This window comes from Coenobita brevimanus, chromosome 78 (assembly GCF_032717465.1).
Source record: "Coenobita brevimanus isolate Jiangsu-jjx chromosome 78, ASM3271746v2, whole genome shotgun sequence".
NCBI classification, from domain to species: domain Eukaryota; kingdom Metazoa; phylum Arthropoda; class Malacostraca; order Decapoda; family Coenobitidae; genus Coenobita; species Coenobita brevimanus.
In genome coordinates, this window is record NC_137031.1 from 46,943,301 (window position 1) to 46,968,107 (window position 24,807).

General features: G+C 41.0%; 1 protein-coding gene across 1 annotated transcript in view; it reads left to right on the plus strand.

Annotated features, from left to right (window-relative positions):
- Positions 1-24,807, plus strand: part of LOC145408671 (zwei Ig domain protein zig-8-like) — a 393,413-nt gene that overhangs the window by 140,610 nt on the left and 227,996 nt on the right. The gene's annotated exons all lie outside the window — the stretch shown is intronic.

The window sequence follows — 24,807 nt, forward strand, 5'->3', positions numbered from 1 at the left end:
GCGAATGTTTACTACTCGTATTTTGGGGCTCGCCATCTTTTACTGTTGGTACTTTTTGTTCATTAATGCCATGAACTTCCTTTCATTTGGTCTTTGTTGTCATCTGTTTCATCCACCAACTGCAATTATTGATTTTCAGCTAATCAATCAGTTACTGCTGTCGTCTGTCTCAAAGTAGAAGGTTTCTTTCCTGTTGCCTGTCACTGATAAGAAAATCCGTATCTAGCAAGGATTGTTGAACCCAGATTTAGAAATATTGTGGAGATATTAATGCTAGGTATCCCACAGACAGACAGTGAGAGAGGTACTCAGGAAAGAGAATAGACAAAATATAGGGAACAATACCCTCTTTAAAAAAAAGAAAAAGAAATTTAGTAATTGAAAAGTCAGAAACTGATGGGCAACTGAAACACCATCAACGCTGAGATTAAACTGATTGATGAGATGGGCAGAAACTCAGGTGTCGAGATGAAGCAGTAAATTTGCCGGACTTCAACAGAGTAGGCACACAACTAACAGGTCAGAATAGGGAAACTGTTAGAGATACCGTCGAGGTACACACATGATTTTATTTTCTCAACCCAAAAGTCATGAAAATTTCCATTAAGCTTCCCGCTAATAGGCTTGGTAAATTAAGTTCTCCCCTTTGGCTCGCTTCTACCTGATTAGAATTTCTTCGCTGTCTTTGTTTAACTTTATGGCAGGGGCTTCCACCCTGCAAAGACTTCCTAATTTCAAAATGCCACCTAGTCCACAGTCAAGATGAGAACAAAATTTTTACACCAAATAGGTGAATCAGTGGGCAAAGTGTGTCAAAATTGAGCCAGTTTTCATTTTCTTAAGTAATCACGCTCAGGCAATCTCTGTAATGGGTAAATGATGGAAAACTAATGCTGAGCTGTATGCAAACGAAAAGAGTAAGAGCTATTTCCATTTTCCATAAGGATATAAAATTCCGCTGACAATTATAAAACCTTTGACATCAATGCCTGCCTGGTTAGTACGAAATGATTTAATAGACATTGTTTATACTCGATTCTTGAACTTGACTTTCACCATCATTTTTCGCTAAGTTCTTGATAACGACGATATCGACGAATATGGCGAAGTTAATGATGGTGATGATGATTATATAACTATAGCACACACACACACACACACACACACACACACAGTCTCTTTCTCCTCTCTCTCTCTCTCCAACACACAGATATATTAGCAACACAGATACGCCTCAGGTCACGGAAACACGAGTCACAGAGACATAATTTTTATAAGCTGCACACATACACGCATTCCACGCACAAGGCCTGGTTCTCGTAGGTCAGACACTTTCACCTTGCTAGATTATTCCATTATTTGAAAATGCAATATTCTCTTCCATGCTACAGAAGTAATTTGTAATCTATGTAAACCCTCTTCCTTAAAAGTTTATTCCTGTTTACGGGACAATAAGTTCTTAAATCAAGGTGACGTTCATGTTAGTTTATATTTGCTGTTACCAACGATTTATTTAACTTATGGCAGGTCTATCGTACTGAAGGTGATTATTAAGGCTTTACCTTACCTCTACATTTCGAATAGTCGATCCTAAGCTGGGTGAAATCATCAAAGAGATAGTAAGAATAAACTGAAAGAGACATTCCGGGGTTCATCGGCGAAAAATCAGAAGCAAGAAAACATCTTTAATCTTATGTGAATAGAGTCAGCCTCACTAGCACCAACTTAATACCCTCTACGCTTCCCCCAGATTCACTCACTGTAACGTGACTCACTAACACTTGTGACGCACGGTTGCGTGAGAACACATTTATCTTGTTTCATGCAAGATGATAACGGTTGCAAGCATTTTGGCCATATAAAGTGTCCCGCTGACTTTTTGGAGCGATAACTGTAAAATAAAAGGCAGATAATGCTTGAATGTGTCTGGGTAGGCTTCCTATTCCTTTTGAGCGCCAAATGTTTCCCTCGGCCTGTTAACACAGATGTAAGATAAAATTTATGTTCTTAACTGTATCACAGAAGCATTATGTCAGTGTATTATATATTTCAGTGATTTATCATTCGGATATCTGTGTTGTTGCATAAAAGCCTATCAATGGAAGTTTTATTTTTAACCAACTTTAGAAGCCTATCAATGGTAGTTTTATTTATAACCAACTTCAGAAATATATAAGGAGTAGCAATAACTGTTTTAACAAACGATCTTAATATTCGCATTTAAGTTACACCTGGAAGCGTGCTAAATTCTCTCTTGAAGTGAATACACTTAATGCAAAATGCAGAGTATAAAAACTTTAATTTCGACAAAAAGAGTTTACGATATCAGTTGTAAACGGAGCAATGCAGGTGAGGATATAACAACCTTTGTGTGTTCCAGTGGCAATGAGAAGCCAACTGAGTATATTCCCACTAAGCTACTTCCTACACCCACGCCTACATCGAATATCAAGGTCCCGGTCGTTGGCTGCTCTGCCCCATTGCCCCCCGTGAGCTGTTGCAGACGCGGGACAATTGCCGCTGCCTGCCCGCCCTGGAATATTTATGTGGCGATAATGAAACCGGACAAACAAAACTGCCTCGCGAGAACCATTGAGTGCGGGACAACAGCTGAATAAACTTGAAGTCTCTTGCTGAATGTAATCTTGGCTTCGCGAGAGCTCGAGCGGCGAGATCACTGGGATAAAGTATTGGAAATTCGAGGAGTGTCAAGTGTTTGCAAATATTGTGCGTGTTTGCCCGTGTGAAGACGGTGCCTAGTGTTTGTCTCGAGTTCATTTGATATTTTTAGATTCTCTCCCTACTTTTTAGTGAAGAAATACTGTTTGGATGATGATATTGATGATGATGATGATGATGATGATGTGTTGAATGTTCATTAGTGGATACTCCTTCATGCGACGAAACTAAATACTTAGATACAAATTATGAAAGATCCGATAACATCACAATCTCTGTTAACCCCCTCGTGGTCAGAACAACTCCTTTATTCTATTTCAGCTAACATCAGACGATTTTATTTGGCTCAGAGCGAATCCTAGGAGATAGTCTTAATACTAATACCATAAACCCCCTGACTGTCGGGTCAGCTTTGTTATTCTGTTTCTGGTTAATACTAATACCATTCACTCCCTGACGGTCGGGACAATTCAAGTAATCTGTTTCAGCCTACACTAGACGGTTTTTATTCAGTTATGAGCAAATCAAGGGATCCCGAGAGTGCTAACATCATCGGCAGCCTCAGTGACAGCAACATGTCCGCCGTTATAATGAGACACAGGTAATACAGTCATACCAATAGGCCACCTGCCCTGGCACCTTGGGTAAGTCACGAGTCACTGTCAGTTTCAGTAGTGTCCATCAGCATTTTTACCAAGTGATGGGCGGTGTTCTTGTTGACTTTGAAGGTTGTCTAGCACCTCTTTCTTAGCTTTGTGTCTTTAAAATCCCCTTCTATGTTACTGATACAAACCGTGTCGATATTGGATTTCTCATGGTCGAGCCAGCTTTAGTATTATTTTCCAATTAACAGGAAACAATTCGATTCAATTACGAGTGAGTTATAAATGCCTTAAAGTGTTAAAAAGACAGTACAAAAACAATATCAAGGCGTATTATTTAAATGAACAGGAAAAGGGAGTGATGTTACAGGGTCTCCTAGGTGAAAGGGAATACTGTTATTTTTTTTTATAGTTATGGTGACTGTGCGGGGAAGTGACTGTACTGATGAAAGCAGGCTATGTTGTGGAAAATCTGATTGCTGTTCTTGTTGTTCTGGCCCCAGGCTTATCTAGACGTGAACCCGATAGACTGCTGGAAATAGGCCACTTCATCCAGCGCTCCCAGAGATCTTTAGTAGCAGTAATATTCAAAACTTGAGTTGGGAGAGTGAGATGCATGAGCTGGGTGTGCTGTGGTGTGAGGAGGTGCGTTACGCTGAGGGGCAAATGGACTGTTTCTGAATTATATTTTTTATTGGTACTGTAAGTCTGGTGTGGTGGTTTTGTAATGTCACGTGTAAACCATAAGCAACGCTACGCTGTCGCATTTCTTCACCTGTCCAACCACAGTAAAGGACTTAACTAGGGCTGTATTTATTTCTAACAGTCTATCTTAATGTAAAGAAAAAAGAAAAATTTAGTTAGGGATAGCAAGAATAACCTGAACGACACATTAACTCATTTAACGACTTAGGCCCTATTTGAGGTAGTCACTTATTTCGGTAGTTAGTCTCCTAATTCCATCTCTTCGCCTGTCTCTTCTGCCGTGTCTGATAATATCCCGTAATCGTAATAAAGGGCCTGGTCCAAATATAGCTAAGTATATTTTGGTGTGGCTTGTGCTGCGTCTCATTAGTAGGGAATCTCATGGGGATGTGACACGCTACACACTCCCTCCCTACCTTCATCTTTCTCTGTTCCTCTGTTTTCCCTGCCTTGCGTCATCATTCTCGGAAGCTTCACCTTTCATCCAGTCTCTGTATGTGTGTCTGAGAGGTTCTCATTCTGTCTCTCTGTCTCCGTCTGCCTGTCTGTCTGTCTCTGTCTCTGTCTGTCTGTCTGTCTGTCTGTCTGTCTCTCTCTCTCTCTCTCTCTCTCTCTCCTTTCCCTGTCTTCCCTCATTATTCTTTCTAGCTTTATTTTTCTCTGTGTTTCCCTACTCATGCTTCACGTTTCTCCTCACCTCTCATTATGTTTCTCGCCTCTCTTTCGGTCTCCCCTCTCCTCACATCTCTCCTCACGTCTCCCACTTCTCCTCACCTAATTCGCCTATCTCATTCAGCCTCTCTTCATCACTTACACTCGCTCCTCGGTTCATTTCTCTCACCTCCCCCCACCCCTCGCTCCCGCCATCTTCCCTCGTCGTGCCTCATTTCATCTCGCTTCTCTCTCTCCACTTTCTTTCACTTGCTTCACTTAACTTCAACGCAAGCCCTCCAGTACGGTGAAGTTTTTGACTATACGGGGTGGTCCATACATTACTTACACCCCTCTATTGTATGTGTTGGGACAGCTTAGAATGTGCATATGTTTAGTCTTCTTCAGTAAACTGGTAGCCACACATGTAGTAAAATGTGAACGTTTAATTCATGCAATTCTATCTAACTTATGAGAAACGTTTACTATCAAGAGGTTATATCAAACTCTTGTAGTTCCAAGTCTCCTCCAGGTTGAATAAAATCGTCTCCAAATAGCTTGATTCTAGAAAAAAAGTTATTCAAGTGAAGTTGATAATTTGCTTCACTCTCCTCTTCTCTTCTCTTCACTCCTCCGCTGCTTCATCTCCCCTCATCTGCCTCATCTTACCTTTATCCTTCACCTGCCTCTTCGTCTCAAAGGAAACTCGATTTCCTGCACTATCTTCATATCTCTCCCTCTGTTTCTTGTTCCTCTCCGCCACTCCTTCCTGTATCTCCTTCTACTTTCATGATGTCTTACTCTTCGTCCCGGCCTCCCCGTCGCCTGATGTCTATATTATTACTTTTTTGTTTCATTTTGTTCTGTTAATCTCTTCTGCCATACCTTTCCTTACTTTGCTTATCTCCTCTGAAGTTCTATACTCTATCTCCTTTAGTTTATCTAAGCTCCTATTCCCACACCTGAAGTTCATGGCAGGCTACTTATCCTACAGCTTTCTTTCTCTTCCTCTTCCACTTTCCTTAGTTTGCTTTCTCTCCCTCCATGTATTTATTATTTCTCTCCTCACCTTCCCTTTTCTTCTGTTTTTCATGTGTCCTATCCCGGCTACCTACCTTATATGTTCAACGCTATTCATCTTCCATCTGTTCATCTCTTGTCTTCTCCCTCTCGCCACCTTTTTATCATCTCCCTCCTTCTTTCGCTTTCTCTTTCTTCACGTGTTACCTTGGACGTAAAGCTTTCTCCATCCTCCTCTTCCACCCGTCTTACTTACTCTCTATCCCTCTAACTCTTCGGAATCCTTTCCCCCTCCTCCACATTCTCTCTTCTGGTTTCCTTTTCTCTCCCACCTGCCATGGACCTACTACACAGCTTTGGGTCTCTTCCATCTCTCCTTTACTTACCGTCTTTCCTTCCCATCTTCCCCCTCTCTCCATCTTACTCGGTTATTTGCTATTCATCTTCCACTTTCTGTCTTACTGCATCTTCTGTATGATTCCTCACCACCTTTTTCCTCCTCCGTTACCTACCGTCTCTTCCTCCCTACCTTTCTCTCCTCCCCCATCACCTACCTTTTTCTCCTTCCTACTTTTTTTCTTTCTCCTCCAACACCTATCCTTTCCTCATCCCTACCTCTCTTTCTTCTCCCCATCACCTACCATTTCCTCCCCCATACCTCATTCTGCCACCTCCATCACCTACTCATTTTCCTACCTGATTTCATGCGTCCCTCACCCTAACTTCGCCAAGGAACTTCGATATGAGCAGCCGTGATGAGGGAAGGACGTTATTGCTTCTAAGTCATTATACGCAGTCCTCTCACGTGCCCAGACCCCTGACCCCGTTCTGGTAATTGGACAGTCGTGTTGCGCTGGAAATTGGGAAGCTGTGGCCGCCGCTGCTGGAGTACGTGAGATTAATGAGGCTGCCGAAGAGATGAGATGTATTGTGTGTGTGTGACATCGCCCCCAAATTGAACCGAACAGTTTCATTAAAGTTGCTGAACTGGATTTTGCTGTATTTACAGTCAGGTTTAAAGTCCTCTGCAGTGAGATATTGGTACCTTTAGCCCGATGACGTATTTTTGTACTTTATTTTTGTTACCACCAGGCCGTTATATTTGAATTAGGACAACCTTCTAATAGGCAAGGAATTAATGATGCTATGCGCGACTCCCTCCGTTCAAAAAGTCTCACCTAAGCTCAATAAAATTATCAGGAGTTATACAGAATGAATTACAAAATACGCCACTGGACTGAAGTAGTTAGGTAGATGATTGTAAATGTGTATAATGACAGCTACTTATTTAGGAAGCACTTCGACGTTAATTGCACTTATGTTACTGGCGGACACAACAGAACATTTACATAGTACCGTTTAGACAATCGTTTTGATAAGGCGCCTGGTGGTCTAGTGGTATTAAACAAATTATATGGTAAAGGCAGTGTGTTATGTACCTATTCGAATCCCCACGAGGGAGCTGGAGGTTCTTTAGTCACGTAGCCGCGTCAGGGGTGTAGTTTGGTCACTTATCTTTAAATATTCTGGACTATGAAGCCTGGCCTTAAGTCTCTGCTCCCCAGAAGGTATAATATATATACATGATGGACCATATAAAACACTCCGTCTATTTGAACTCTTTTGTGTTCAGGGGACGGGCAGTCGTCGTATCAGTGTCTACCCTGCATTTATTCTTTAATTTTCTAAAATTCCAACTCTCCAGCCAAATCCATACTCGCATCAGCAGACCAAGTCATTCTCGCAATACACAAGATACCTCCAAGTGAGTTTTTAGGAGAGCGCTATTTGCGGACCATCTTACATATATATATATATATATATATATATATATATGAAGAGAGAGAGAGGAGGGGGGAGAACTACTGTATAATTGTATTCAGGCAAGGTGCAACCATACTAGTCAAGTTCACATCACAAAATCATTAAGAGACAGTGCGAGATATCGACTAAACCCTACCCCCTAAACATTTAGCCCATGACAAATCGCACAAATCCTTGGTTCCTAGTTGTCAACCATTGGAGCAATTGCCCAAGGCGGCAGTCGTATGTGCTCAGCAGCAAGGAGCGATAAAAATTTCTGGGTACGGTGATCTGGTTTCCTTGGAAACTGAACCTTAGGACGTGCAGTCACAAGCAATTGTTCTTTTACTATCCGGCGAGAGGGAAGACGAAGACAGGTTGAGAAAAGGTCAGGTGGAAAATCAGTGGCTGGTTCAGTAGTTTGATAATGCTTCATGACGTCGTACATTCACTTGTCTAAACCTTAACGCATTTACTGTCTGACTGAACAGCTAAGAGGAAACTTAATAGCATATCCATTTATTTCTATCTTGTTTATGTTGTGGGTAAACAGTATGAGTAGATGGAGAGAAAAAAGTATGGATATGAAAGTGGGGTACTGAATGCAAACATACAGTAGAATATTAAGTCAAAATATGAAAACAAAGACTGATTGAATGAATCAGTGAATGAATGTGTGAGGAGGTGTAAGGGAAGGAGTAAATGTGAGAATGAAAGTGGAAGATAAGTAAAAGCATGAGGAAGTGAGTGTAAGAGTGAGAATGTGGGAGTGGGAAAGTGAATGAGTGTGAGTGACAGTGTAAGAATTAGTGAAAGGGTGAGTGCGAGAGAGAAGGTGAATGAGTGAGTGTGTCAAAAAGTCATAGAATCTGTGTGCAAGAATATGACAATTAGAAAGAGTGAACGGAAGGATGTGTAAGAGTGAATGAAAACTGTGAAGCAATGAGAAAGTGTGTGAGTGTGAGCTGGAGTGTGAGAGTGACGGACTGGGAGTTAGTGGGTTAGGGAGAATGAAGCACAGATGGTAAATGAGTGGAAGTGAGAATGTTTTCGAAGTTGGAGTATTGTGCGATTGAGAAAGTGAATGTGAGAGTGAGTTTGAGAATGAATAAAAGTGCCAGTGAGTGAGTGTATGTGATTATTTATGAAAGTAGGTGTTGTGTGAATCAGAGTGTACTGTTAGAGTGATTGTTATAAGAGAATCAGAAGGTGTAAGTGGCAGAGAGTGAAAAATCTGAGACTGATGTGTGAGTCAGTGAGTGATAGTATGGGGAAGTTAGTGAGTGAATGAGAGTGTGAGTGACAGTATGAATATGTGAGTGTTGGAAACTGAGAAACTGGGTGAGAGAGAAAGAGGGTGAGTGTGAGTAAGAGCGGATGCGTATATGCTTGAGTTTCTGTGAGAGAGAGAGAGAGAGAGAGAGAGAGAGAGAGAGAGTGATAGTCTTGTCTGTCTGTTATAATGTCCGAAGAGAAGAAATAGTTTTAAAAATTGTGATAAAATGATTAATATAAGGAGGACTAATTGAGTTTACATGGTCTTTACATTTGACTTTTAATATTTACGATAGTCTCACCTTGACCCTTGACCTTCAGTTTTAATCCTTTTTAACTTAATAATTCCCCAACTCTGCCACGTAGCTGCAAACAAGCATGCCAAATTTCGGTTAATTTATGATGATAGCGTCTTTTGGTATATTTCTTGGAAACTTCACGGTGGTGGTGGGGGTGAGGCCCGGGGCGGCGTTGGGGTGGGGGTAGGGGTGGGGGTCGGGTAGGGAAGGGGAGGTAGCTGTGAGTACAAAGAGGCCATGGAGAGGAATATTAATTACTTACTCTTAATATTTAATTGACGTTCGATTTCTCTTGACCTACGTGCTTGTCAGCTTTCATTCAGATCAATTCAGTTGAGAAGGAGGAGTTCGATGGCAAACAGACAGATCGAGAAACAGACAGACATTTCGCATTTCCACAGCTAAGGGGAGGGGCAGACCTGCGACAATGATGCTGCCTGTCTCAAATATTCCTAGAGTTGATTATTCTCATTACTTAGTCCTGCGCCGAAATTATTTATCACACTTAGCATAATAATAGTTTGTCACAAAGTGTAAGTTTTTTTATTCTCTCCCGAGGAGGAGCTTTTTATTAATCTGTTTTGTATATCATGTAATAAGTGGTAATAGTTGCAGCTCAGTGGGCTGTGTGCTTAAATCGCCCTTCTGCACTCCACACTCCTTTCTGGGATAGGGAAGTAGCTGTGGGACGTTTGTATAACCAGGAAGTGGAGCTGCCTGCCTATATCGGAGCCACCACATGATAAAGTCTCTCTTCAGCAATTCTCAAGTGATTAACGGCTTTATATATCACTTAATTAATATGTGAACAAGTAAATCCATTAAGCCTATTAACAACCTGGTAACAAAACTGCACCAGCCCACCGCACCACACAGCTGCTTTTCCCTCACGCATCCTCACCCACCAACCCCCGGCTACGCTGTAATGATGTTGTCAGCTTAATGTCATTATTGAAGCACGGTTTTACTAGGAGCTTAGCTGCGTTGGAGCCCCTAATCCCGTGTTGGTGCGCCGACATTATGGTGCGTCGAATAGCCCTTGTGGAAAGTGCTGAGCTGTGGCGCTGTCTTGGTACTTGATTGTGCTATTAAAGAAGAAATGAATGTTGGAAACGTGAAGACTTCTCTTGTTAGAATGGGCAATACGGTCCTAGAGTTGTGAGAAGGGAAGGTATAATGAGTAACTACATTGTTCACTTCACATAGGCTTAAAATTGCCATCTCTTCATTTTGACTGCTGAGCTGGAGCAGAAACTTACTGCCAGAATAAGATGCTAGTGACAGAAAAATGCTGTGAAAGGGATGCAGGACCATAGTATTGTCATATGCTCACACTGAGGTACTTGTAATATGCTGCAAAAGGACGAAAATCTCCACCAAGTTACAGTAATACGGATACTTATACAAGAGTGGAATTCCTGAGTGTGAATTTTGAAACGAGTGTTGAATGTAAGCCTATCTAAACAGGTGGTGTAAAGTTGTGAAAATATCTTACAGTAATGTGTACAGATGGCAGAGTGACCAATAAGGAGAGCAAACTTCTCTGAGTGCTGATTAGTCAGATAGGGCAGCTAGAATGCTGATAGGAGTACCAGTATGTAGGGTAACAGTTATAATTCAAACAGAGGGAAACTGAAAGCAGAGTGAAAACAGAAGATATAAAAAATTCACTAAAGAAAAAAAGAAAAAAACGGGAAGAATAGTACAAATTCAGGACAAAAGTCATAAATTTAACTATAGTTAGAACTTACAGGAATACAGCTACCTTACGTAGGCATAGCTCGTGTGGAGGGACCTCGTTAGAAAAGCATCATCAAAAAGTCGTCACTAATACAGCGTTAAAACAGACATCAGAAACACCATACCCTAAGTCAGCTCGAACTGGACGGTCTCGTATAGAAGAGGGTCCAAGACGAGGGGAGACTGTTATACCTCTTCAGTACCCGAAATGCCCCATATGTGCGTGTATTAATTCTATGTGTATAATAATTCTTGTATTTGACTGTGATATCAAGACGCGGGGATGTATATCATTACGTCTTTTCACCTTAATTTTCCCAGATTTTCGTCATCTATAAAGCAGCTTATTAAACGGACCTCATTGATAGAAAGTGACAGTGACACGCTTTACATCCTTTCTGTAGCACATCTTGATGATCAGCATCATATTCTAGTTGTTAATCTCTTCACACAGAGATGGCAATGCAATATTATGCCAAATTAAAATACTAACAGTGGAGCTGAATCATTTAAAAGCCCTGAACACAGAGGAGCAAAATTATCATCCACGTACCGTCCCAGAGCAATACCGAAACAAAGATTAATATTACTACATATACATCGGGCCAAGGGCATCGAGGGAGGAAAATATCTCATAGTTACCTCCGAAAACATTATCACAAAACACAAGGACTTATATTGCAAGCCAGATTACTTCATCAGCCCTGAACATGGAAAAGGAATACTATACCTCGGGAAATCGACCTAGAGCAATATCAAAATACAAGGTTTGATACTGTCAGCCAAATCACTTCATCAAGCCCTGAACACAGAAAAGGAATATTATCTCCCACGAAATCGCCCTAGAGCGGAGATGAGCGATGGCGTACATGACCCGGTACTCTCGGCGCCTCACTGATCCAATCACAACTTTGACCATTATTGGGCGAGTTTTGTCATTGTGGTGTCGTCACGTTGGAGATACGTCTAGTGCGGGATCTATTTCCGTGTCCACCATCGTGCCAACACAAGCCATAGAACACAACGTGGGGGCTGGCGGATGCGATTAAAGTATCAGCCTAAACAGTCAATGAAAACGAGGAACCACAGTAGTAGTAGTAGTAGTAGTAGTAGTAGTAGTAGCAATGGTAATACGGTTGTGATATTATAGAAGCAGTAGCAACAGCAACAAGCTCATCTGATATATGAACCTAGTGGACCGAAAGCTTAAGCTGATCATCTTTTGCCGTTCACCATCCTTCATTTGCGGGATGGGGAAGTAGATGAGGGCACTGGAGACATCTGGTTAAATTGATGCCACCACAGACAACAGGAGAAACCAGTATAGGCCTATTATTTAACACTCACAGGTACCAGTGGCACACTCTCAGATTGTCATTCGCCGTTAGCTGGATTAGAACTCTAGAGTTGTCTGAGCATTGACACACTCGGGCAGTTATGAATCACTCTCACTATAATCGCCTTGGGTTAGCTGGAATAAAAAAAAAAAAAAAGGAGCTGCTCCGACCATATGAGGACAATCATCAAGAGAGTAGTGGTAGTAGTAGTCGATGCCAATATTCATCTGATACGAAAACACTGTGGACGGCAAGCTGAAGTTGCCCTTCTCTGGCAGTACACCATCCTCCTTTGAGGGGTAAAGGGAAAGAGTTGACAGACTTTTGAATAACCGAGTTTTGAAGACACCCGCCTAAATCGGTGTCACCACATGAAGGCATCTCTCTCCAGCACCATAAATATTTATATATAATATTCATAAATTTGTTCCTAAGTCCCCATTCATTTACCTAATTACTACTGTGAAATTCAGCAGCTAAAATAATACTGGCAACTGACAGTTCCAGGAAAAAGTCGCTAGCTTCGCTTTTAAATGGTACAGAACCAAAAAATGTAATTGAATGTGATTTTTGCGTTGATTCTTTTCTAGATCGGTATCCTGATCAATGAATGAACAGAATTTTGCTTTTGTAGTGAGGTTTAACAACTCTCTCTCTCTCTCTCTCTCTCTCTCCCTCTCTCTCTCCCCCAATAATCATGCTTACATCATTCAGTGTGTTAGTCTTCAGTGATGACGGCAAATTTACTTTCTTTTTTCCTATCTGTGTGCCATCTTTTCTATGTCCGTTCTACCTCCAAGCGATTTTGTTTGTCATAGAAGGTAATTCAAAATTGCAGGGGTTATATATAGCCTTCATTAACCCCTTCAGTTCTAGAGGCTTTTCTTAAGTTGAGTACCTTGTAAGCGTCTTGCAGTAATAACATAAAATGACCTCCTAACAATGCAACGGTGTCCTTCATTGGGGCTAACGCCTATAGTCTTGAAAGCGTGAGAGCGCACCCCCTCGTGTGGGTAGGCGCAGAAAACAGTTGGTAACAGTGATTAGTTCTGAATGTAAAATATTGAAAAAAAAAAAAAGTTTCAAAGGTTCATATATAATATAATCTCTTAATGTTAGCAATTCTTACCTCTCTTATTATTAAAGACTGGCATTTGTTCTTGGATACTCTGTCTGAGTATGTATACCATCCCTGTACCATGGGGAAAATTCGGTGACAGATAAAGCTTCAAAGTCGTACGTTCGGAATTATCACCCTACGACTACGCCTTGGCTGCCCATCCCGATTTTGAATATATTTCTGCCCCAAATGCTTGCTTTTGCCATTTTTCCCACCCAGAACCCCGAAAAGCCACCAGTCCCCCCAAGACACTTTGGACGGAGGGGGAGGGGTTTAATTTGAAAACCAATCACATGCATCAAAAATGAAGGTCAGATTCGTTCAAATGACACCAAAATACACCAGAAAAATATATTGCCAAGCCAAAACAAAATAGTGCGGCCTTGTATAAGCTTACCGAACGCAAACATGAGACTTCGTTACTCAAACTAACTGGCTGTGCACGATTGGACTGTTTAGGCAGTGCTCAGCCATTCTTTACTGTAAGAATAATTTCATGAAATAATCAATCTATTTCTAAAAATATCATGCCCCACATCTGATAAACAGCTTGATAGAAATACTGAAAAATATTATGGAAGTGGATACAGTATTTCATCTTTGATTTCGTCTTGTCGTAAATTAGCCAACGCCGGAGAAGTAGTGAAGGCTTTTAAAACGATAAAAATATCAAATGCTTATTTATTTCTTTTCATGGTGTTTTTATCATCAAATTAATATTCCCATCACACACACACACACACACACACACACACACACACACACACACACACACACACACACACACACACCATAGCATCCTTCAAATTCTACACAGTTCTTCTTTGCACGAGGCTATTACAATATGAGGAAGGGGCATGCGAAGGGGTGCTATGAGACTCCCCGCGGTTTCCAGTACAACGCTGGGGTAATACTGTCCAGCTCACAGGGGAACGCTCTCCCTTTCGTACGCTAAGTTTACCAAAAGATACGGATAGGGCAAGGTGAACGCCTGCCCACAGTTTTACGGACGGCAGAGTCTTCACTAACCACCTGAGCACGATAAAAATATTCTCTTTTTCTTGTTTCAGCCATGCGATTTTATTCAACTTCAAAGTCGTCGTAGGGAGGAGTTTAATGGCAATATCCTTTAATAATTTCAGGAAGATTATATTTCTAAAGTCTTTCTCCCATCAGACGATTTTATTTGGTTTAGCTGAGATCCCTTGTTGATATAAGGTCAGTAGCATTCTTCATTAACCCTCCATTTTGATGATGCCTATATTTTCTTCTTTCCCTAATACCGAATAACCCCTCGCATTAAAGGGGTTTATGGCTAGGGATGACTTAACGTTAAAAGGATGACAAATAAGAGTGAAAGAAATAAAAAAGCGAGAAAGCGAAAGATAACACGAGAAAAGGAAGATGAACAAAACTAAGAGCGAAAGAAAAATAATGCAAAGAAAGAGGTGAAAGAGAAACAAGAACTTACTCAAGAAAGAAAAAGACAATACATCAAGAAAGAATGAAGAAAAGAAAAAGATGAGACAAATGACAGGAAAAGAAAAAGAAAGAATGAAGAAAAGAAAAAGATGAGACAAATGACAGGAAAAGAAAAAGTAAAAGAACAGAAACAAGAATGAAAGAATATACACCAAGAGGAAACAGAGATAGAAATGACAGGAAAAGAAAATGAAAAGATCATAACATTGAAAGAAAGAAGGGAAAAAGCAAGCAAGAGAGACAGGAAGGAAGAGGGAAAGGAAAGTGAAAGAAAGGAGAGACCAGAAAAGAAATAATCACACAGACAAGAAAAACGACTCGGCACAAATCTCAAGGAATTAATAAAAGCAGGAGAGACGAAGGCCTTGATTCTAAATGCATGCGAGGCCATATTTTGTCGGGGTGGGAGGACGCTTAAAATGAGATATCGGTGTTTGCTCCGGATATTCTCTCTCTCTCTCTCTCTCTCTCTGTTCCTTCCTTTTCCTCTTCCTTCAACCTGCTCCTTTCCTCCCCTACCCTCTTTCCTCCCCACTCCACCCTGCCTTCTCCCCTCTCTTTATTCCTCCCTCTCCCCTTTCCCCACTCCTCCCATCTCCTCTCTTCCACATTTCCCTCTCACCTCCCAGCGCCTTTCCTTCCCTCCTCCCCTCCACCCCCTGTCCCCTCTCCCTCCCTCCCCCTTCCCTCCCCTCTCTACTTTTCTCCGAGAGGCCTTGAGAGAGGAGGCAAAGGCGGGAGGGATTAGGAGAAAGAGGAGAGGGAAGAGGAGAGAGAGAGACAGGCAAATTGAGGAGCAGAGGTGTGGAGGAGGAATAGGAAGAGGATAGGAGATAAATATAGGAGAGGAGGCAAAGGAAGGAGGGATTCGGAGGAAGACAGATGGGAGAAGAGGAGGTACAGACAGGAACGGGAGAGAGAGAAGATTAAAAAACAAAAAAATGGAGGGAGGAGGAAGAGAAGGATAAGTAAAGAGAGTAGGAAGCGGAGGATGAGGAAGGAGAAGAGACAAGTAGAGAAACAGAGGGAAAGGAGTAAAGATGGAGGAAAAATAAAAATAGGGAGGTGGAAGACTGACAGAGATGAGAGAAAGAGACAGAAATAGTAAAGGTTTGGAGAGAGAGAGAGAGAGAGAGGTGGGGGGGGGAGCAAGAGAGGTGGCATGGGGGGAAAAAGAGGGAGAGAAAATGGAAAGAGCATGAAATGTGGAGAGAAATGGGAGAAAGACAAAAAGAGTAAAAAAAAAAAAATGAAAGCGAAAAAGGGAGGAGGAGGAGGAGGAGGAGGAGGATTGGGGAGAAGGAGGAGGGTGAAAAGAGAAAGGGGAGAAAGACGAGAATAAGGAGGGGAAGGAAAGAAATAGGAGACATAGATAGGCTAGGAGGAGGAGAAGTAACAGTGAAAAGAGAAGGGAGAAAGAAGGGAGGGAGGAGGGAAAGGGAGTTAATAATAGAAGGAGATGTAACAAGAATGAGAGAGAGAGAGAGAGAGAGAGAGAGAGAGAGAGAGAGATCGTAGAGCAGATTATGAAGAAAGAGACAACGTAAATCTGGCTACACAATGGAAAACTGAGAAAAAGAATAACAAAACAAGAACGGGATATATGAGGCTTAATGTGAAGGACAGACGCAAGACGGTAAACAGAGAGAGAGAGAGAGAGAGAGGGGGGGGGGAAGAGAGTCAGAGAGAAGAAAGCCAAATAGATAAGGTACAGCCTCCATTCTCCCTCTCTCCCTCCTCAGCACAACCGACTTGTGTGTCCAGGGCACACATATACATAAGAGAGAGAGAGAGAGAGGGGGGGGAGAATGGTATTTAGATAGATTTTTTTCAATATATTAAAAAACACAGCAGGAAAATGCAAAAACATAAAAGCAAAGCAGTAAACCATTAATATAAGATATTGTATACTGAGAGAGAGAGAGAGAGAGAGAGAGAGAGATAAGGACCAGCGACCCCCTTCTTGACCCCCTTTCCCCACGTAATCGACCTGTCCGTCCAGCACACCGAGGGCCCTTCCTTTTGTCTCCACCCTCCTGCTTCCTTATCTCACCTCCACCTCCAGTTCTCCAGCCTCATTTGTCACCACCCTTGCTCATTTAGTTCACTCGGGTTTTTCTGCTCCTTTTGCCTCTTTTCATTTATTTCACCTTTTTCCCCACCTTTTGTCCCTTCCACTCCTTTTGCTGCCTTGGACGTACTTTGTGTGTGTGTGTGTGTGTGTGTGTGTGTGTGTGTGTGTGTGTGTGTGTGTGTGTGTGTGTGTGTGTGTGTGTCTAGGCCCGGGCACCTACGCTCCTAATGGGGCAATATAGAAGAGAATATATTTTTCAGTTGATTTTATAATTTTCCCTCTTCGATGTTGCCTAACAATTTTTTCCTTCCTTTTGCCTCATTTAATCATCTCAGTTTCACACATTTTTCTTTACAGTACTTTTCCTTCTTATATTTATTTATTCTGAGTTTCCCGGACCTTGTGATTGACTTCCATCATATTAATCTAGTATTTTACTTTCACCTTTTGTCACTTGTTATTTTTTTATGGTATGCTTCTTCTCTCTATTTTTTTATATAACCTTCCTGCCCTGTGATACCCGACATAATTTGCTACTTCGTTTCTTCAGCTTTTTCCCATTTATGTTTCAGGTATTCAGCATTATTCAATTTCCTAGTGTTCCTTTTCTTTCCAGTATTCTTGCTGTCATCTTGCACTCGACGATTTTTAATATTTTCCCCCCACAATTTTCGCCCTGTTAAATATAAAGCATCCAGGGCCTACGGGTGTCTGTTTTTGGCACCCTTGTTTTTCCTCCTTTTTATATTTTAATGTCCTGAACATTGTGTGGCAGCCAAAAAAAATTAAGGGGCTCAGTGTTTTCTGTCTCTTGGTTTGTTTCGTTTTTATATTTCTATATTTTAACTTTTTTTTTTTTTTTTTACGATACTCCTTTTCATTGTGGTATTCATTTTTTTTTTTTAGTCAATATAATATTTTTAATTTTTTCTGTGTTTAATTTTTCAAGTAACTTTTTAAAAGATTTTTTTTTGTCCTAATTTGAATAGCCGGTTGTATGATGATATAATTGCTGTGTGATGTAGTTAATTGCAGGAATGCACAACTTAGCTGCTAAGAAGCCTGTTGTGGCCAGATCAAACTACTTGTAAGTTCAGTGAAACGTTAGCGAAACGTGAGTACTCGTGAACACCCCGTGCTGCTGCACCGCTCCTAGGCAACGATAGTAGCAGACAGATCTTCATATGACAGACGAATGTAGCTCCCAGTTGACGAAATTAAGAAGCCATCGTGAGGGAGTTTCTCAGCCTGAACCTGCTGCTTTTATCTACTCCTGTTACACATCTCCTAGTACAACTTTACAACTCCTGTTACACATTTTTTTTCTTTTAATGTTCAGGCCTACTCTTTTTCCAGTTTTCATTTTTTTTTTAATTCTTAGCTGTCTGGTATGTCATCATTATAGTACCAATATTCCGTTTTTTTAAAGAACATCCTGTCCCGTGTATGGTACCTACTGTTTCTGACAATCAGTATACAATTATTCTTTTTCCTACTTAGTAATTGGCTCATATTTCATCTATGGTAATGTTTGTTTTCTTTCTTCATGTGCTATAAAACTTGCGGTACTTGTTAGTCTTAGCAAGCAACACACACACACACACACACACACACACACACACACACACACACACACCGCTCGCTGGTGCAGTGGTAACGTTCTCGCTTGCCAACTGGTGGACGGGAGTTCGCGCCTCGCTCAGGTTGCGAAAAGTTTCACTGACGAAGTGGGTGGTTACTGTCCCCCTTGAGCAAGGGGATGGGTGTGTGCGTGTGTGAAGGTCACAGCCTTGCCCTTAGATCGGACTATATGAGCTCTCAGCTCCCTTCCGGGAGGGTAAAAGCTGACGATCACGACCATCTAGTGATCCTGACCGACCCGGTGAATTACACACTCTCTCTCTCTCTCTCTCTCTCTCTCTCTCTATCTATCTATCTATCTCTCTCTCTCAATATACAATATCTAATTATAACGGTTCACTACTCTGCCTTTTTTTTTTTTTTTTTACATTTTCCTACTGTGTTATTTAACATATCTTTTTAAAAATCAATCTAAACACCACTTCCCCTCTCTCTCTCTCTCTCTCTCTCTCTCTCTCTCTCTCTGCCTATATTTCCCCATCACTGTTAACCTGGTCACTTCTATGGTCGAAGGTGGATCAAGTGATTTTTTTTTTTTTCTGCTGGCTCGAAAAGCATTAAGCAGCCGAAAGAAACCGATACACAGCAATAGGGTAAAAATAATAAAGATGTTTTCATGATAGTAAGTAATTGCTATATTATCGCCAATTTAGAGGTACAGTATTTTCTACATATGAAGGGAACGGTAAGCAGTGAAAAGAGTTGTGCTGTCTGTTTACACTATCCCTGGGAGTGGATGTAGCTCGGAGTGTCAGATAGTGTGGAGTGTGAGATAGTGTGAAGTGTGGGGTAGTGTGCACTGTATGGTAGTGTGGAATGCTAGGTAGTATGGGGTGTACAGTAAGGCAGTGTGGAGTGTAAGGTAGTGTGGAGTGTAAGGTAGTGTGGGGTGCAATGTAGTGTGGAGTGTAAGGCAGTGTGGAGTGTAAGGTAGTGTGGAGTGTGAGGTAATGTGGAGTGTAAGTTAGTGTGGAGTGTAGGCAGTGTGGAGTGTAAGGTAATGTGGAGTGTAAGGTAGGTGGAGTGTAAGGTAGTGTGGAATGTGAAGTAATGTGGAGTGTGAGGCAGTACGAAGTGTGAGGCAGTGTGGAATGCAAGGTAGTTTGAAGTGAATAGAGCGGAGTGAAAAGCGGTGCCGAGTACGAAGCGTGGCGTGTTGTTATGTTGCCATAGTAACGCCGCCTGCAAAATGGAAATCTCGCCATCATTACTCGAACACGATTTCTGAACGACACCCAACCCCAGCTGATCAATAACCCTTCCTTCCAACACTTCCTGAATCGCTCACCGTTCTTCCACCTCCCAGGTAACTCGATCCCCTGAACTCTAGAACATCCCTTTTACTGTTATTGAGCTTAGGAGAGATGTTTGGGTTACTCTTTTCATTCTTACTTGACCTAAAATTGACATCTATCTTGAATGCTGAATTATAGCAAAGGGTTAACACTAGAATACGATGAGTCATGAAGAAGTGCTATGGAGAGGAAGTGGAGCTGTAGTGATGGGTTATCGTACAACTGAGAAAACTGAAATCAGCTGCAAAAGGACAAAAATCTGGACCAAGATAAGGTGAAACGAGTATAGTTACGAGGTTAAAGTAAATTTCGTTAATCCCGTTGCTAGGAAAAGTCTATCGTGAGTGGAATATAACTGTCTGACTGTGGGTAGAATGTAATTAAAGAGTCATGTTACTGAAGCACACAGGCTGAACAGAACGTAACAGGAAAAACAGTATAATACGGAACGGGTTAATGGACTCTGTTTCTGCCCTCTTCAATGAGATATCCTTCTCTCAATATCAGTCTAATTTCCATACTATAATAGGAATAAACACCGATTGACGTCGCCATACCTGAGCCACCATTTTTTACGTGCTTCCCAGTTCTTTGCATTGACCTCACCTCTGACTCCTTCACAACGAAAGATTTTCAGTAGTGTGAATTAAATGAGAGAGAGAGAGAGAGAGAGAGTACGTGCAGGATAAAGTTCCATGCATTTCTTGTACTTTTCCCCCCTGCCTCACCTGTCTGCATTTTTACCTGTACTGACTCATCCGCACCTGCCACGGCATCAGTCCCTCCTGCCATTAATGACTCTCTTTTTTTTTTCACTCTTTCTTTTTGGTCGCGTTTTTCCCCGACTGCATTTGGATTTTCCTTGAATTCCAAACTTCATTTTTTCCCTCGTTATTGTATACAACTTTTTCTTTTCTTTCTGCGTTGGTAAAATCTGAGGCTTTGACGTAACGGATTTTAGAAAGGAAGGGATATTTTTTCTTACATCTTTTTCTCACTTTTTCACCAGAGCGAGATTCAAAAAATAATATCCTGCAAGGCTTTACGATTTCTACGGTGCGACCCACCACGCTGAGATGAACAGAAATCCTCATATTTCAGTCGTTCGCTGCCTCGACCTCAGTGACACAGTAGTAAAAACGCACCGTTGTTTTTTGCGTCTGTTTTTTTAGTTGTTTAAATGACTCATCCTGAAATCTTTAACATGAAAAATGTATCATCTCTTATTTTATATTATTTGTATCCTATATAAAGTTTTCTTTATTATTAAATGGCCTAAAATGATGCAAAATATTAACTTGACATGCTAGTCACTTATCAAAAGAATCATTACAAAAGTTGAAAACAAGCTTATGAAAAACAACATAAGTTTCGCGAACTTAAGGCTCATTCTTATGCCACCTTTCTTATCAGTGTTCTTTCCCGGCTTGGATTTTAATCTCTGAAAGGTGAGTCAGGAAATATAGTGCTGGTTCTGTATGCACTGATTGCACTGTGTTTTCAGATGTGTGTTTATACTTACTTGGAATAATAGTTACCTTACCATACTGATAAAAATTATGACTGTGGAATAACACTTCAAATCTCACAGTATTTCACGGGCTAGTGGATCTTTTACGTAAGGCCGAGCACTTAAAATATTAAACACACAAAGACTCTTACCAAACGAAAACTTCTATGTAAAGGCTCTCAATGAAGTCGATACATAACCAAATATCATTCGCACTGTTGTAGGATTAAGCAAGGTTTTCATTCAGCAGTTATTAGCATGCTCAGTGCACACAGCCATCACACATACACTAACATAATATTGAAGTTCTCTTTTCTAAGCTTACCTTGACCTTTTGATTTGGACTTTCTGATTATTTAAATAAACACTAAAGATCATTTTGGTAATACTAGAAATTCTACTTAGTGCGGTGTTACATGAATGAAAGTGAAAACCTGCTTTCATCGGAGTATTTGGCAAATTGCAAACTAGGCTATATCTGGTTATAGTTCGATAGTGAGACGAGTGGAGACGGAATGGCAAAAGAAGATGGATGAAAAGGATCTTGAACAATATTACAGCTTCTAGCGATGTATATTTCTAAGCAACTTTACTACAACTGTCTTCAAATGTTTCCGTCATTTTACTGTTCATAATAGTTACAGAGAAAGTTACAACCTCAGTACAGACAGCGAGAGTCATGATGTTTTTATTTCCATAATGCAGTTCCTGTATCGTCAATGGTGAAGGCGGTGTGTAAACCAGGAGTGAAAAAATGGATTGTGATCACCTCTACCCGCGCTATCCTCCCGCGTCCTATTCCCTGTGTACTCAGCTGCCTACTCTTTAGAACTAAAAAAAAAAGCAAAACATAATACAAGCATGCGAAATAAAAAGAATAAACTAAAACGGCTGACTGTATTTATTGTTATGACTTTTTATTCCAGGCAGCATAGTTTTCCGAATCAACTGACTCTGATTTTTGTGTGGGTACCGGGAATTCGCTTTGATTTTCACACTTCACAAGTCAGAGAGAGAGAGAGAGAGAGAGAGAGAGAGAGAGAGAGGAGCATTTTAAACAAGAGGAAGAGAAAGCATGGAAAGAGATTCAGTGTCCCTAAATTAGAGATATATTGGGTTACTCAGGAGCATGATACGATCCAGGCAGGCTTATAACAGTGAGGATAGTTGGGCAAGATGAAGCAAGCAAAGGAGGGAACGGAGGCTAGACAGGGTACAGCATGAGAGTCAGCGTATAATAGGACGGGCACGGGTACGACACGTGGGGTAGAATGTGTACGACAGGTGAATCTATGTATTTGTTTATAGGAGTGTAATCTAATGGGCCTGGCGTGCCGCCCGGTGATCCCAATGACCAAGAATGGAATGATGGTGAGGAAAGTTTGTGGTGAATGACCTTTGGCAACAGACACTAAAAAATAAATAATTATGCTACTACTCCCTTCCTGCATTACATATACCTCTCTAACATAACATACAAAGTTCAAGTTATTGTGTGATTCGTGACAGGGGTAAATCTTTCTGTGTAGGTTTGTGCAACGTTATCTAGTATCGTGCAGGTATTTTTATGCTAAAACGCTGCGTTTGAAGTTGACGTACAGTGAGTAAAAGGATGGCTGACCAAAACTACATATACACAAAAATGAATCAGTTTGACGTAGGTCCCTGTTTGTCACATGTATTGCTGGTTTGTTTCCCTCGTTCTACCCTCCTCACCCTGTTCTCCCTCATCCTTCCCCTCCCTCGCTCTACCCCTCCCTCATTCAGTCCCTCCCTCACCATGCCCTCCTCACCCTCCCTCGCCCTGCTTTTCTCACTGTTGTCTCCCTCACTACATATTTTTTTTTTTTGCTTGTTACTGTTAGTTTTCATCATCTATTTAACCCTTTGTCTCGCTGTTCATTTTTTTTTATTTGTATATATTATGTGCCTATTTTTGACATGGGAACTTTTTATCTTTACGTCCTACTTAATCTGCCCTTTTAATGGCTTGTATTTATTTTGTTTTAATCACCTTCATGATTTTTCTGAGGCATGCTTCTTTCCTCACTTCCCCCCGCCTCTCCTCTCTCTCTCTTCGATTGTATCCCATTTCCCCCACACTTTCATCTCCTCTAACTGACCCCTTCGCAATCAGTTTCCATCTCTCAATCTCTCTTTAATTTTCTCTCATTTTCTTACTGTCATTCGCATTGCCATAAGTCTTCCTTCCTTCGCCTTCTCCCGTCTTTCCCTTCTAAATTCTTCTTCCATCTTCCCTTTTCCTAATTTCTTCTTCCATCTTCCCTCTCTCTCTTCCATTAACGCTTTAATTTTAGTGATATTTTTTTGTTTTCAGGTTATTCTTGTCATTATCATGTAATTTCTTTCACCTCTAGGCTGATCTCTATGAATGACGAGTTACTAGATGTTTAACCCATTCAATTTAGTGACGGACGCTTTCTCGCGGTTACAGTGATATGAACAGTCGGGTTCGTTGCCTGGTTTTGCAAACGTTCCTCACCTTCTTCGTCATCCCCCAAGAGGAGGATGGTGGACTGCACAAGGAAGTTTAGGCCTGTAGTCCACTGGGATCACATTTCAGATGAGCCTGAGATCACTACAACAAGTCTGGTGAAGTAGGTTTACAGGGTGTCAAACATTTGCCTTGACGCTTTTAGTGACTTTATCCGTCAGCTATCATCGTCAAACAGGATGGTGTGCTGTCTCACTAGGAACTGAGTGTTCGAGAGATTCTAAACACAACAGATTCTTACTGAATTAAAAGGGATGGCCTAGTTGCTTCGTGGAATGATGGTGCTCACGTAGAGGGGTACAAAATAGTGCCACACACAAAAAGAAAAAAAAAGGAGATATTTTCTTGCAACTAACTACACAAAATTATCTTCATTTCTTGTATTTTGGTAAATTTTTTTATTTGTACAGATAATTTGTGAGCAATTTTTAGTTCATTATTTGTCTCCAAGCGATTGTATTCGGCTCAGGATAAACTTTTCTAATTATCTTCTTTTATTCATTTCTTTCCATTATATATTTTCTTTTTATATAAGTATCGTCCAAGCAATATGTTATTCTCTAGTTCACTTCACTTTCTTCATTCTTGTTCCAGTTTAACTTCGATTCATTTCCTTCCATTCAGCGCTCCCATTCATTTTCTTATTTATTTTCTGTCATTCATTCCCGCACTCACTTCATCCCATTCATGTCTTCCAGCTCATTTCATTCTTATTTTTCTCATTTTTCTTCCATCCTGCCTTCGCATTCGGTGCTTTCTGTTCGTTTTCTCTTATATATTTTTTCTCACTAATTCTCTCCCACATCTTACTTCCCGTGTTCATATCCTCTGATCCCTTTATTTGATTCTCTGTCTTGTATGCATTTGTCTTCCCCACCCATCCATTTCCACCTGCAATACTTTCCTCAGTTAGATTCATTTATTTAGCTCAGTTTAGTCCCTGCCACTCAATCACCATCAGCCACTTCCTTTGTTTCTCCTCTCTCTCTCTCTCTCTCTCTCTCTCTCTCTCTCTCTCTCTAAATGTCACTCATGCAGTCTCCTGTTGTTCATTCGCTG